The 15,779-nt window shown below is 62.8% G+C and overlaps 2 protein-coding genes across 3 annotated transcripts in view; one reads left to right on the top strand and one right to left on the bottom strand.

The window, feature by feature from the left end:
* The window catches only part of LOC140393543 (methyltransferase-like protein 27), a 278,746-nt gene that overhangs the window by 15,040 nt on the left and 247,927 nt on the right, over positions 1–15,779 (bottom strand). The gene's annotated exons all lie outside the window — the stretch shown is intronic.
* Positions 9,720–15,779, top strand: part of LOC140393954 (methyltransferase-like protein 27) — a 46,215-nt gene continuing 40,155 nt past the window's right edge. For both annotated transcript variants that reach the window (XM_072480644.1, XM_072480643.1), the window contains exon 1: positions 9,720–9,862. The gene's annotated coding sequence lies outside the window, so the exon portion shown is untranslated. The remainder of the gene's footprint in view (positions 9,863–15,779) is intronic.

The following is a 15,779-nucleotide window of genomic DNA, read 5'->3' as shown; positions in this document are numbered from 1 at the left end:
ACATTTTCTGAGACTGGACTATGATATAAATTATAGGTGGCTCTGTAACTACATTTTTGCTCCTATATTACTTTTGAATACCTCTGCTGGGACAACAGGGGCGAAATTCTCCATTATCGGCGGAATGTCCGCCGATCGGCGCAAAAACGGCGCAAATCCCACTTGCGTCACGTCATAAAAATGGGACGATAGTCTCCGGCCCGAAATGGGCTAGCAGCAACGTAACGGGATCCGCGCTTGCCCAGTGATTCACGCCGTGCAGCGTCATACGCGCTGCACGGCGTGACGGCTCATAAGGCCGCGCAGCTCCCCTCCCCCACCCGACCGCAACACCCGACCGCAACACCCGACTGGATGGCTGGAGTCGCTCAGCCCCGAGGTTCGAGTCACGGGATGTGGAGGCGCTCCTGGACGCGGTGGAGCAGAGGAGGGACGCCCTGTATCTCGGGCACGGCTGCAGTTGCCCCACGCCACAGCCGGCGTCTGTGGAGGGAAATGGCAGAGGCTGTCACCGCTGTGGCCCTGACACCACGGACAGGCAATCAGTGCCACAAGAAGGTGAACGACCTCGTCAGAGCAGGCAGGGTGAGCCTCCCCCATATCCCCCCTCCCACATATCCCCCATATCCCCCCTCCCCCATATCCCCCCTCCCCCATGTCCCCCATATCCCCCCTCCCCCATATCCCCCATATCCCCCTCCCCATATCCCCCCTCCCCCATATCCCCCCTCTCCCATATCCCCCATATCCCCCCTCCCCCATATCCCCCATATCCCCCCTCCCCCATATCCGCCATATCCCCCATACCCCCCCTCCCCCATATCCCCCCTCCCCCATATCCCCCCTCCCCCATATCCCCCCTCCCCCATATCCCCCCTCCCCCATATCCCCCCTCCCCCATATCCCCCCTCCCCCATATACCCCCTCCCCCATATACCCCCTCCCCCATATTCCCCATATCCCCCATATACCCCCTCTCCCATATCCCCCATATCCCCCCTACCCCATATCCCCCATATCCCCCCTCCCACATATCCCCCCCTCCCCATATTCCCCCCTCCCCCATATCCCCCATATCCCCAAGTGAATCCAGCCCTAACCTTAACCTCTGCAATGCACGCGCAACCGATGGCGTGCATTCATATACCTGCCTAACACTGTTGCCTTTTACCCCTGCCACCACCCCCCACCCCCCCACAGGAGAAGCGCGCACACAACAATAGGGAGCATGTGAGGACTGGAGGAGGGCCCGCTGATGAGAGGCCACTGACCGTACACGAGGAAAGGGCCCTGGAACTGGCTGGCGGACCTGAGGACCGGGAGGTTGCTGATGCAGAGGTCGGGGGCCCACCAGCAAGTGAGCCACCGACAGCCCGTCCCCATATCCCCCCTCCCCTATATCCCCCTCCCCCGTATCACCTGATCACTGCCTAATGTCTAACCATGCATGCTTCATTGTGTATCGCAGGACCAAACGTCCAGGCACCCATCCCCGCAGATGCAGACCGCCCGCAGGATGCCCCTCAGAAACCACAGGAGACGGAGAGACCCGCACCCTCCAGCATGCGACGCCCGCAGGATGCCACTCGCACACCACGGGAGACGGAGAGACCCGCACCCTCCAGCATGCGACGCCCGCAGGATGCCCCTCGGAGACCACGGGAGACGGAGAGACCCGGACCCTCCAGCATGCGACGCCCGCAGGATGCCCCTTGCACACCACGGGAGACGGAGAGACCCGGACCCTCCAGCATGCGACGCCCGCAGGATGCCCCTCGGAGACCACGGGAGACGGAGAGACCCGGACCCTCCAGCATGCGACGCCCGCAGGATGCCCCTCGCACACCACGGGAGACGGAGAGACCCGGACCCTCCAGCATGGGACGCCCGCAGGATGCCCCTCGCACACCACGGGAGACGGAGAGACCTGGAGCAACAGGGAGACGACACCCCCGTCACGTGCGGGAGCGACCACCCAGCGATCAGGGGGGCAGCCACAGGCCCCCGTCACATCCGAGCCAGGACACCACTACCCAGGACACCACTACCCAGGACACCACTACCCAGGACACCCCTACCCGGGACACCACTACCCAGGACACCACTACCCGGGACAGCACTACCCAGGACACCCCTACCCGGGACAGCACTACCCAGGACACCCCTACCCGGGAAGACGAAATACCGGACAGTGACTCAGAGTGGATGGGTGGAGACGAACCCCCACCCCAAAGTGCCATGGAGTCAGAGTGGGACGAAGAGCACGACACAACGCCACTGCTGTCACCAACACCCTCCACCATCGCAGAAACACTCACCACGGTTGGGCACTTTAGTGATGAGGCGTCTGGTACACTCACTGGTGCGCACAACACAGCCGTCCCGGTACAGCAGGTGGAGGTAGGAGCAGCAGAGGGACCGGGCGGTCGGAGGGCAGCCCAGGCCAAGCGAACATCTGCCGCCCAGATGGATCCCGGGTTCCTGCAGTTACCACACCCACACATAGATCCGATGCAACCACCGACACGGAGACGAGCGAATAGGGTGACGGGTGGCTTGCGGCGGCTGCGGTCGCAGGTGGAGGAGTCCACCCGCGTCCAGGAGCTGGGAGTGGTGCCGGTCATGCGTGCCACCCAGGCTGACACCGCACGGGTGGCGTCCGCGGTGGAGGCAATGGGTGCGACGGTGTCAGACATGGGGAACGGTTTGCGAGGCCTGGGGCCTTCCGTGCAGGCGGCGTCTGTGGCCCAGGAAATGGCTGCCCTCTCACAGGAGGCCATGAGCCAGTGCCAGCGCCAGATGGCAGAGGCGCTCAACGCCATAGCCCAGTCTCAGCAGGCCATAGCCCAGTCTCTGCAGACCATGGCCCAGTCTCAGCAGGACATAGCCCAGTCTCTGCAGGCCATGGCCCAGTCTCAGCAGGCCATGGCCCAGTCTCAGCAGGCCATGGCCCAGTCTCTGCAGGCCATGGCCCAGTCTCAGCAGGCCATCGCTGAGGGCATCGGCGCCAGTGGCCATGTGCGAGCCGGCATCGCACTGTCACAGACAGGGTTGGCCAACACCCTGGGCTCCATGGCTGCAAACCTGCAGACCCCTGTCGATACCAGCACGGGCCTCCAGGACTGGCAGCGCCAGATGTCGGGGGGGGGTGTCGGATGGCCAGTCCATTCGCATCCCCCACCCATGTAGAGGCCTGGGGGCCATCGGGCACCCTGAGGGAGGAGGAGGTGGTGTGGTCCATCCCGGCTCCCTCTGTAGGGGAGGTCCCGGTACACCGCGACACCTCGGACTCCCCCCCTTCCGTCCCAGGTGCATCGGGTGGGCAACGGGCAGGACAGGCTGGCAGCTCGCCATCCCAGTCGCCCGGGCCGCAGCCTGGCCCATCTAGGCCAGGACGCCCCAGGAAACGGCCGCCAAAGGGATCCAGTGTCAGAGGGCAGGAATCACAGGAGTTCACCTCCAGTTCTGCTGTACCGTCTGGGGAACCACGTAGACGTAGTCAAAGGGCCCGTAAGGCCAAACAATTAGACACTGAGTAAGTTGGCACGGGTGCAGGGCACAGATGAGTTTTAGGGGCTAGGGCACGTGCATGAACTCCTTTGGTTATTAAAGTCAATGTTACACCTACCGAAGCTGCCTTTGTGCTCTGTCCAAAGTGTGCGGGCGTGTCATGTACGCTGAGCGCAAGTGTGTGTGTGAGGGGTGGTCTTACCTCAGACCCAGGTGAGTCTGCCCACTTCCCCCTGGGCCGCCATCAACATCCCCCGGGCAGAGGACGGGACCGTGCGCTGCAGTGTCACATCCGCATGCAGGGATGGTCCGGGTGGATGGTGGTACTGTGGCCATGGGTCAGACATAGTCCAACGATGTAGAGCCATGAGCTCATCGCAGGGCGGGTTGTCATCATCCTCCATGGCCTGCGATAGACACGCGTCCACCCGCAACTGTGTGAGCCCGGCCCGTTGTGCCGCCGGTGGATCGGCAATGGGGGGGGGGGGTGGTGTGCATGCGGGTGGGGTGTGTGGGGTTGGGGAGGGGGGTGAGGGTGCTGGGTGGGTGGATGGGTGGGGTGTGTGGGTGGTCGGCTGTTGCCATGGTGTGCGGTCTGTGGCCATACTACCCGATTCCCACGCCCATCTAGTCAGTGAAGCGGGCGGCTATCAGTCTGTCCCGTGCCCGCTGGGCCAGCCGGTAACGGTGGACAGCCACCCGCCTGTGTCTACCCCGTCTGCCCTGACCATTGCCCCCATCCCCCTCATCTGGGGAGGACTGTGCCTCTTCCTGCTGCTCCTCCACTCCGCCCTCCTCTGCCTGCGGCACATCGCCCCTCTGCTGGGCTATGTTGTGCAGCACGCAGCACACCACAATGATGCGGCCGACCCTATCTGACCGATACTGGAGGGCGCCCCCAGAGAGGTCCAGGCACCTGAAACGCATCTTCAGCACGCCAAAGCACCTCTCGATCACTCCCCTTGTCGCTACATGGGCATCATTGTAGCGGTTCTCCGCCTCATTGCGTGGCCTCCGTATAGGCATCATCAGCCACGATCGCAATGGGTAGCCCCTGTCGCCCAGCAACCAGCCCCTCAGCCGGGGATTGCGTCCCTCGTACATGCCGGGGATGGATGACCGCGACAACACGAATGAGTCGTGTACACTGCCTGGGTGACGGGCGCAGACGTGCAGGATCATCATGCGGTGGTCGCAGACCACCTGTACGTTCATCGAATAGGTCCCCTTCCTATTAGTGAACACGGCCCTGTTATCTGCAGGTGGCCGCACGGCGCCCTGGACCATGGGGAACCCGGCCACGGCAGAGAAGCCCACGGCCCGGGCATCTTGGCTGGCCCGGTCCACGGGGAAGCGGATGTAGCGGTGCGCCATGGCATAAAGGGCATCTGTCACTGCCCGGATGCACCGGTGCACCGATGTCTGCGATATGCCGGACAGGTCCCCACTCGGTGCCTGGAATGACCCCATTGCATAAAAGTTCAGGGCCACCGTAACCTTGACGGACACGGGGAGAGGGTGTCCCCCGCCAGTGCCACGCGGTGACAGGTGTGCCAGCAGGTGGCAGATGTGTGCCACGGTTTCCCGGCTCATCCGGAGTCTCCTCCTGCATTCCCGGTCCGTGAGGTCCTGGTATGACTGCCGGGGCCGGTACACATGGGGCGCCCTCGGGTGCCTCCGTTGCCGTGGGGCCGCGACGTCCTCCTCCCCCTCCTCGTCCTGTCGGTCAGGTGTCCCTCCAGCCTGGGCGGCTGCCGCCTGCCCCTCTGCGGCAGCCTGCGCCGCCTCTCTGGCACGCTCCTCCTCCTCCTCCTCCTCCTCATCCAGGGCAACATAGACATGAGCGGCTGCCACCACGGCGGCCAACATCGCTGGATGATCTGAAAACATGACGGCCTGGTGGGGGGGAGGGGAACGACGACATGTCATCATTGCCCATATCCCCTCCTCCCGCCAGCCAGGTGGCATGGACCGCATGGGTCCAACTGTTGGAGGCTGGCACCTGGCCAGGTGGACCAACTCATTTGCCCTCCCATCAACCTCCTCGGCACGGACCCCCTCCCCAACCTCCACCCCGGCACGGACCCCCCCCCCCCCAACCCCCAACCTCCACCCCAGCACTGACCCCCCCAACCCCCAACCTCCATCCCGGCACGGACACCCCCCCAACCTCCACCCCAGCACGGACCCCCTCCCCAACCTCCACCCCAGCACGGACCACCCCCCAACCCCCAACCTCCACCCCAGCACGGACCCCCCCCAACCCCCAACCTCCTCCCCAGCACGGACCCCCCCCAACCACCAACCCCCACCCCGGCACGGACCCCCCCCAACCCCCAACCTCCACCCCAGCACGGACCCCCTCCCCAAACTCCACCCCAGCACGGACCCCCTCCCCAACCTCCACCCCAGCACGGACCCCCCCCAACCCCCAACCTCCACCCCGGCACGGACCCCCCCCAACCCCCCCCAACCCCGAGCCTCCACCCCAGCACGGACCCCCTCCCCAACCTCCACCCCAGCATGGACCCCCCCTCAACCCCCAACCTCCACCCCGGCACGGACCCCCCCCAACCCCCAACCTCCACCCCAGCATGGACCCCCTCCCCAACCTCCACCCCGGCACGGACCCCCCCCCCAACCCCCAACCTCCACCCCAGCACGGACCCCCCCCCAACCCCCAACCTCCACCCCGGCACGGACCCCCCCAACCCCCAAACTCCACCCCAGCACAGACCCCCTCCCCAACCTCCACCCCAGCACGGAATCCCCCAACCCCCAACCTCCACCCCAGCACGGACCCCCCCGAACCCCCAACCTCCACCCCAGCACGGACCCCCCCCAACCCCCAACCTCCACCCCGGCACGGACCCCCCCCAACCCCCCCCAACCCCGAGCCTCCACCCCAGCACGGACCCCCTCCCCAACCTCCACCCCAGCATGGACCCCCCCTCAACCCCCAACCTCCACCCCGGCACGGACCCCCCCCAACCCCCAACCTCCACCCCAGCATGGACCCCCTCCCCAACCTCCACCCCGGCACGGACCCCCCCCCCCAACCCCCAACCTCCACCCCAGCACGGACCCCCCCCCAACCCCCAACCTCCACCCCGGCACGGACCCCCCCAACCCCCAAACTCCACCCCAGCACAGACCCCCTCCCCAACCTCCACCCCAGCACGGAATCCCCCAACCCCCAACCTCCACCCCAGCACGGACCCCCCCGAACCCCCAACCTCCACCCCAGCACGGACCCCCCCCAACCCCCAACCTCCACCCCGGCACGGACCCCCTCCCGGCACTCCCCCGGAGCCCAGCCTACTCTAACCACCCCCCCCCCCGCCGCACACACACACACACAAGCCGAGACACACCTCTCCTCACGCAATCAGTCTGCGGCCACGCCATTTCCTGCCCAGAGCCAACCCCCCAGGCCGTCACTCACCTCCTCGCTGGTTGGCGTGAGCCTGGAGTACCGGGTCACGCCGATGAAAAGGAGGTTTGATTCACGTCGACGTGAACGGTCATCACGACGACGGGACTTCGGCCCATCTGGGAGGGAGAATATCGGCAGGCCGAAAACCGGCTACCTTGCGCAGACCCGTGACATTCTCCGCGGCAGCGGCGCCATTAACGCCCCGCCGACTTTTCTCCCTTCGGAGACTTCGGCGGGGGCGGGATTCACGGCGGCCAACGGCCATTCTCCGACCCTCTGGGGGGTCGGAGAATGACGCCCCAGGTACTCATTGACTTAGATGCCTGTTTAGAAGATGCAATTTGTAGAAATAGATAGTGTATACACAATGCTTGTTAAAACAGAAAGGACACAAAATGGCTGTTAGCTATTAAAGCAATACTAAAGATACAAAATGGCCAAACCAGCCACATTCCTGAACAATAAGTTACAAACTGTGTAAGCTACCTCATGCGAACCTAGGGAGTATCAACAGCTGCTGAAAGCAGCTTCACAGAACAAGGAATGCAATGTATAAGCTCAAGGTCCCCCCGCTGTAGACAGGACATATTAGTTTTGAATGACTTCTGTATGAAGTTAGGGGCAGGTATGACAACACCCACTTTAACCATGTATGTGATAACTGGGATGCTAAGAAAATTGATTGACTGCATGTAATGAATTGTGACGCGAATATAGTTGATTGATTGCATGTAAATGAGAATACAACAAATTCCGCCCCTTGATTCTGTATATTAACCCAATGCGAACCTTAGCTCAAGTGAGAAAGAGGATTGCGAGACTGCGTAGTCTCCAAATCTTTCTCCCAGATCTGAAATAATAAACTGCTTCTTTACTTACTTAAACAGGCCTACATGTGAATATTTTCACCCCTAACACTCAGCTAACACCATAAGTACCTCATCTTTTTGTATTCTGTCAGGTAATGTTAACTACAATGTTTTTGCCAAATCTAAAAGACTGTTTTTAGTCTTTTTTTGTAAGGTACTGCGTGTGACCTTCTCCATGCCCCAAAACATCAGAGCCTGTGAAAGAGCCATTGTCCACAACTCACTCGCTACTTAAACTGGAATACCACACCTGGGGCGAAATTCTCCGACTCCCCCGCTGGGTCGGAGAACCGCTGGGGGCTGGCGTGAATCCCGCCCCCACCGGTTGCCGAATTCTCTGGCACCGGAGAATCGGCGGGGGCAGGCATCGCACCGCACCGGTTGGCGGGCCCCCCTCCCCGCGATTCTCCGGCCTGGATGGGCGGAAGTCCCGCCGCTAAAATGCCTGTCCCGCTGGCTTAGATTAAACCACCTACCTTACCGGCGGGACAAGGCAGCACGGGCGGGCTCCGGCGTCCTGGGGGTGCCTCCACGGTGGCCTGGCCCGCGATCGGGGCCCACCGATCCGCGGGCGGGCCTGTGCCATGGGGGCACTCTTTCCCTTCCGCCTCCGCCACGGTCTCCACCATGGCGGAGGCGGAAGAGACTCCCTCCACAGCGCATGCGCAGGAATGCCGTCAGTGGCCGCTAATGCTCACGCGCATGCGCCGCCCGGAGATGTCATTTCCGCGCCAGCTGGCGGGGCACCAAAGGCCTTTTCCGCCAGCTGGCGGGGCGGAAATTCATCCGGCGCCGACCTAACCCCTTAAGGTTGGGGCTCGGCCCCCAAAGATGCGGTGCATTCCGCACCTTTGGGGCGGCGCGATGCCCGACTGATTTGCGCCGTTTTGGGCGTCAGTCGGCGGACATCGCGCCGTTTCCGGAGAATTTCGCTCCTGAAAAGCAAACACAAATATGCTTACCCCTCACTGTCTTTAAATTCACTAAGCCAACCCAATCATGAAAGATTGACTTTTATCCCAGACGATCCCAATTTGTTATGGGCCAGGGTTTAGAGAACAGCAAAGTATATCATGGAGTTCACCTGACCCACAAATCTTAATCGATTTTGATTATGGGCAGCACAGGGCCCACTTTACAGGTGTGATGCAACAGAGATCTTAAGTATTTTTAAAACAAAACAATGTTTATTCTGTGAATCCAGTTAACATTTTTTAAACACACAGTAAACATCTTATCAACTACCAACACTGATAACCCCTTACGACATGGCGCCGGCAGTGCGCAGATCCGGCCTGTGACATAGTGCCCCACTGTAACCGCCCTCGCCACCCCAGACCACACCCCATCAGTACCCCCAGCACTCGCCAAAATACCCCCGGCCAGCGGAACACCTCCGCCCCCGACTGTGGCGGTGCTGGACACAGTCCGCAGCCGCCACACGATGTCCTCAAAAACTGTGCGCTTATGTGACGTACGCCGTCGAAAAGTCAGCCCATCAGGTGGGGAGCATCGGGGGAGGGCCTCAGTTGACGTGCTGACGTTGTCCCAACGGCGTGCAGCGTACTCAGTGATGACGGCAATTTTGAGGGAACGGCGCCCCCGAAAATCGGCGTCGCCCCACGCCCCCCCCCCCCACAATTTTGGCGTGCTAACTGATTCCCCAGTCAATCACCGAACGCGATTTCACCGTTGGCAATCGGAGAATCCGGCCTGTTGTATTTGACTTGAACTGTATTTGACTGTAAACTAATGCAAATTACTGTAAATGGTGGCTGGACGTGTGTTTAGTAGGTTTTCAAGATAAAAGGTTTTTTACATCTTGAGGCTTTTATCCTGAGAGCATTCAGTTGGAGAAATAGGAGGCGTGCCTCAAATATCTTTATGGTATGAAGGTGTGCCATGACGTATAAAAGGGTGGGAACTACTGCTCCAGGTGAATTAGCACCGTACAGCAGCGTTTTTCAAACTTTCTTTTCCAGACCCACTTTTGTCAATCTGCTGAACTTCAGAGCGGTGTCGCGTTGTCTTACATTTAAAGTGACAGGTAAGCCTGCTTAGTCCTCACGATCTCACTCCAATCAGAATTATGCGTTGCCTCCTGCCTACCCAGCTTTGTGTAATTTCCTGTCAACAACCTTCCATTGAATTTCAGGCTTCTTCCACCGACATCTTCCAGTATCTGCTCCTGCCATCGAGTAAAACCTGCCAACTCACCTCAAACTTTTTTTGTGTCTCGTATTTATTCCGCTCTTGCGTTTAATTGCGATTTTCGATTGTAAACACAAAGGGCAGGATTCTCTTATCCCACGGCAGAGTGTCCACGCCATCATAAACACCGTCGTGTTTTACGACAGCGTGAAAGGGCCTCTGGCAGGCCTAATTCTGGCCAGGGGATCCGCGCATGCGCAGTGGTGCCAGCGCCAACGCGCGCATGCGCAGTGGCCTCCTTCAGCGCGTCAGCCCCAATTGCAACATGGCACAGGGCTATAGGGGACGGCCCGTAGGAAAGGAGGCCCCCATCTAGAGAGGCAGGGCATATCTGAGGCTCCCCCCCCCCCCCCTGGGGTCGGACCCCCCTCTTCCCCCCACAGGCCGCCACCCGACCCTTCAACGCCGAGGTCCCGCCGGCTCAGAGCAGGTTAGAACGACACCGGCGGGACTCCGTTTTTTTTCACTGCCGCTCGGCCCATCCAGACTCGAGAATTGGTGGGCTGGCCGCTTGTAGCGGGCCGCGACCGGCGCCACGCCAACCACGCCAGCGCCAATGGCACCGATTCTCTGCTCTGCAGAGAGTCGCGTGCCGGCGACAGGGCGGCATGGCCCAGTCGCAGCGATTCCCCGGCCCGGCCCAGGGCTGGGAGATCCCCGCCCATTGTTATGGAACACGTTTTACAGCTTGGCCAGAGAGAGAGATGGTGCAGCGAGCAGAAAGCATTTGGAACTTGGGAAGCGATAAAATAACATGATTGTTCCATCCGGCACTGCTCACATTTCTATGAAATTATTGATCTGAGATCAGGAATGCCAGGGTTTGCTCTGAAGCTTCATGTAATACTTTAATTCTTCGTTCTGTGGGATTTTATACAGGTTGTAACACGAAGTAACAACAGCATTAGGGGTGGAATCGTTGACAATCTGTCCTCGCAGGCTGGACTGTCTACGATGTTTACCATTATGTGGAGATGCCGGCGTTGGGACTGGGGTGGGCACAGTAAGAAGTCTTACAACAGGTGTCTTAAGACTCATAAAGCTGGAGGCTTTTTTCTGTGTTGTTCTGTTTCTGTTTCCATTTTACCCGCCCCCAAATGGCAATATTTTACAAAACATTTGCGCTCTTCCGCCTTGCCTAATCTCCGGGGATGTGGGAATTTAGTTAAACGGAGAGCATACGGCCGGAATTGTTCGCTTTACATTTTCCCTAAGTCCCTAGTGGAGGAATAGTCAATTAAACCTGCAGTTAATTGTTGAAAAGTCAGTGACTTGAACAGATTTCTTGCCCATTCCCCTAAATATAGCCACCATTTAACATTGCAAGTTGGTTAAAAATTAGAATGTGCTTTGTATGGGAATTATTATAAATGGCAGATTATCTGTGGGGGGTGTAGCATCCGTTGTTGGAACAGCCTTGCCTTGTAATACTCCAGAATTGTCTTGAGGGAAACTGACATCGTGCTTTTCAGGAGAAAAGTGCAGATCTAACATTGCGTTTGAAAATGGTGTGAACACCAGAATCTCTATGTTATCTGGCAGGCAGATGTTGGAAGAAGTAATGCTCGCTCTATCAGAAATGAAGCACAGGAGGGTAAGAGATCCCCAGCCTAAGAATACAAATTCCATCCGTTGCAAGCTAATCCAGACTGTGGCGGTTTAGCTCCACGACCCTTCTTACACCCTCCAGCGACCCACCTGCGGGGGTCGCAACCCACACTTTGAAACCTCCTGGGTGGTATTCTCCGGTTTCCCACGGCCCGGGGCTGCCCCACAATGGGAAACCCAATTGACCGGCTGGTGTAACGGAGAATCCTGCCAGCGGGTCGGGGCAAAAAGATGGCGCGGCGGGGTGGTGAATCCAGCCCCTATATTCCGACATCTTTGTAGATGTCATAACAGTTTCGCTGGTGTGGTCAGATCTCAATTATTGATCAATCACAACACCATCACAGAGCTTGTATCTTCCTCTTCTCACTGGGAGTTGTATGTATGGACAGTGAGTGAGTTCACACTGAGGGTCTATGAGTGTGAGCAGCAGGTGGGAACTACCACAGCAATGTGAATATTTTCTTTGGTGCAGTCAAGTTAACATTAATGTCAGATGTCAAGGTAATATTCTGGGGCGAGATTCTCCGCCCCCCCACCGTTTCGGAGAATCGCCGGGCGGCGGTGTGAATCCCGCCCCCCCGCCGCCCGCCGAATTCTCCGAAGGGAGAAAAGTCGGCGGGGGCGTCAATCGCACCGCACACCTCGGAGAATGGCATGGTGGGCGCAAGGCAAAGGATTTCGGTGCTGCCGATATTCTCCCGTCCGGATGGGCCGAAGTCCCGCCGGCGTGATCACGGGTCACGTCGGCATAAATCAAACCACCTATTAATTGGCGTCAACCAGTGCTCATGGTTGACGCCCGAACCAGCGTGGAGGTGGGTGACGGCCTGGGGGGGTTGGCCGCTGGTGAGGCGATGGCGTGCCGCTGTCTGTATGTGTGGGGGAGAGGAGTGTGTAGGTTGTGTGTGTGTGTGTGCGGCGGGGGCGGGTGGGGGGGTGGTTAGAATGGGCTGGGCTCCGGGGGAGTGCCGAGAGGGGGGGGGGGTGTGCCGGGACGGGAGGATGCCTGCCAGGGAGGGATGACGGGGTGGGGGGGTCCGTGCCGGGGACGGGGACGGGAGGGTCCGTGCCGGGGAGGGGGACGGGGGGGTCCGTGCCGGGGAGGGGCGAGGGGGGAGGTCCATGCTGGGGAGGGGGACCGGGGGATCCGTGCCGGGGAGGTGGACGGGGACGGGGGGGTCCGTGCCGGGGAGGGTGACGGGGGGGTCCGTGCCAGGGAGGGGGGCGGGAGGGGGGGGGGTCCGTGCCGGGGAGGGGGACGGGGGGGGGTCCGTGCCGGGGAGGGGAACGGGGGGGGGTCCGTGCCGGGGGGGGGTCCGTGCCAGGGAGGGGGATGGGGGGGTCCGTGCCGGGGAGGGTCCATGCCGGGGAGGGGGACGGGGCCGGTCTGTGCCGGGGAGGGGACGGGGGGTCCGTGCCGGGGAGGGGCGAGGGGGGAGGTCCATGCTGGGGAGGGGGACCGGGGGATCCGTGCCGGGGAGGGGGGACGGGGACGGGGGGGTCCGTGCCGGGGAGGGTGACGGGGGGGTCCGTGCCAGGGAGGGGGGCGGGAGGGGGGGTCCGTGCCGGGGAGGGGGACGGGGGGGGGTCCGTGCCGGGGAGGGGAACGGGGGGGGTCCGTGCCGGGGGGGGGGTCCGTGCCTGGGAGGGGGACGGGGGGGGGTCCGTGACGGGGGGGGCCCGTGCCGGGGAGGGGGACGGGGGTTCCGTGCCGGGGAGGGGGACGGGGGGGTCCGTGCCGGGGAGGGGCGAGGTCCATGCTGGGGAGGGGGACCGGGGGGTCCGTGCCGGGGAGGGGGACGGGGACGGGGGGGGTCCGTGCCGGGGAGGGTGACGGGGGGGTCCGTGCCAGGGGAGGGGGGCGGGAGGGGGGGGGTCCGTGCCGGGGAGGGGGGACGGGGGGGGGTGTCCGTTGCCGGGGAGGGGAACGGGGGGGGGTCCGTGCCGGGGGGGGAACGGGGGGGGGTCCGTGCCGGGGGGGGTCCGTGCCGGGGAGGGAGACGGGGGGGTCCGTGCCGGGGAGGGGGGGGGTCCATGCCGGGGAGGGGACGGGGCCGGTCTGTGCCGGGAGGGGGACGGGGGGGTCTGTGCCTGGAGGGGGACGGGGACGGGGGTCCGTGACGGGTGGGGGGTCCGTGCCAGGGGGGGGGGTCCATGCCGGGGAGGGAGACGGGGGCGGTCTGTGCCGGGAGGGGGACGGGGGGGGTCCATGCCGGGGAGGGACGTGGGGGGTGTCCGTGCCGGGGAGGGGGGGTGTCCCGTGCTGGGGGAGGGGGACGGGGGACGGGGGTCCGTGCTGGGCAGGGGGACGGGGACAGGGGGTCCGTGTCGGGGAGGGGACGGGGGGGTCCGTGCCGGGGAGGGGGGACGGTGGGGCGTCCGTGCCGGGGAGGGGGACGGGGGTCCGTGCCGGGAGGGGGACGGGGACGGGGGGTCCGTGCCTGGGAGGGGGACGGGGGGGGTCCGTGCCGTGGAGGGGACGGGGGGTGAGTCCCTGCCGGGGAGGGGGGCGGGGGGGTCCGTGCCGGGGAGGGACGTGGGGGACGCGGTACGGCGGGGGGGTCCGTGCCGGGGAGGGGGAAGGGGGGGACCGTGCCGGGGAGGGGGACGGGGGAGGTCCGGCCCGGGGAGGTGGACGGGGGGGATGGGTCCGTGCCGGGGAGGGGGACGGGGGGTGTCCGTGACGGGGGGGGGGTTCCGTGCCTGGGAGGGGGACGGGTGGCGTCCGTGCCGGGGAGGGGGGGAGGGGGGGGGGGTCCGTGCCGGGGAGGGGGGGGTCCGAGCCGGGGAGGGGGACGGGGGCGGGGGGGGGGGGTCCATGCCGGGGAGGGGGACGGGGGGGTGGGGTGGCGGCAACGGAGGCACCCGAGGACGCCCCGTGTGTACCGGCCCCGGCTGACAGACCAGGACCTCACGGACCGGGAATGCAGGAGGAGACCCCGGATGAGCCAGGAGACTGTGGCACACATCTGCCACCTGCTGGCACACCTGTCACCGCGTGGCACTGGCGGGGGACACCCTCTCCCCGTGGTCCGTCAAGGTTACGGTGGCCCTGAACTTTTATGCAACGGGGTCATTCCAGGCACCGAGTGGGGACCTGTCCGGCATATCGCAGACATCGGTGCACCGGTGCATCCGGGGCAGTGACAGACGCCCCATATGCCATTGCGCACCGCTACATCCGCTTCCCTGTGGACCGGGCCAGCCAAGATGCCCGGGCCGTGGGCTTCTCTGCCGTGGCCGGGTTCCCAATGGTCCAGGGCGCGATTGATGGGATGCACGTCGCCGTGCGGCCACCTGCAGATAACAGGGCCGTGTTCACCAATAGGAAGGGGACCTATTCGATGAACATACAGGTGGTCTGCGACCACCGCATGAATGGTCCTGCACGTCTGCGCCCGTTACCCGGCAGTGTACATGACTCATACGTGTTGTCGCGGTCATACATCCCCGAGGACGCCATCTCTGGCTGAGGGGCTGGTTGCTGGGCGACAGGGGCTACCCATTGCGATCGTGGCTGATGACCCTATACGGAGGCCACGCAATGAGGCGGAGAACCGCTGCAATTGATGCCCATGTGCCGACAAGGGGAGTGATAGAGACGTGCTTTGGTGTGCTGAAGATGCGTTTCAGGTGCCTGGACCTCTCTGGGGGCGCCCTCCAGTATCGGTCAGATAGGGTCGGCCGCATCATTGTGGTGTGCTGCGTCGGCACAATATAGCACAGCAGAGGGGCGATGTGCCGCAGGCAGAGGACAGCGGAGTGGAGGAGCAGCAGGAAGAGGCGCAGTCCCTCCCCAGATGAGGGGAATGGGGGCAATGGTCAGGGCAGATGGGCTAGACACGGGCGGGTGGCTGTCCACCGTTACCGGCTGGGCCAGCGGGCACGGGACAGGCTGATAGACGCCCGCTTCACTGACTAGATGGGTGTGGGGAAATGGGTAGTATGGCCACAGACCGCACACCATGGCAACACCCGACCATCCACATCCCCCACCCATCCACCCACCCAGCACCCTCACCCCCCTCCCCAACCCCACCCACCCCACCCGCATGCACACCACCCCTCCATTGCCGATCCACCTGCGGCACAATGGCGCGGGCTCACACAGTTGCCGGTGGACGCGTGTCTATTGCAGGGCT

Source organism: Scyliorhinus torazame, chromosome 17, assembly GCF_047496885.1.
Source record: "Scyliorhinus torazame isolate Kashiwa2021f chromosome 17, sScyTor2.1, whole genome shotgun sequence".
NCBI lineage: Eukaryota > Metazoa > Chordata > Chondrichthyes > Carcharhiniformes > Scyliorhinidae > Scyliorhinus > Scyliorhinus torazame.
This window is presented reverse-complemented; position numbering and strand designations above follow the sequence as displayed.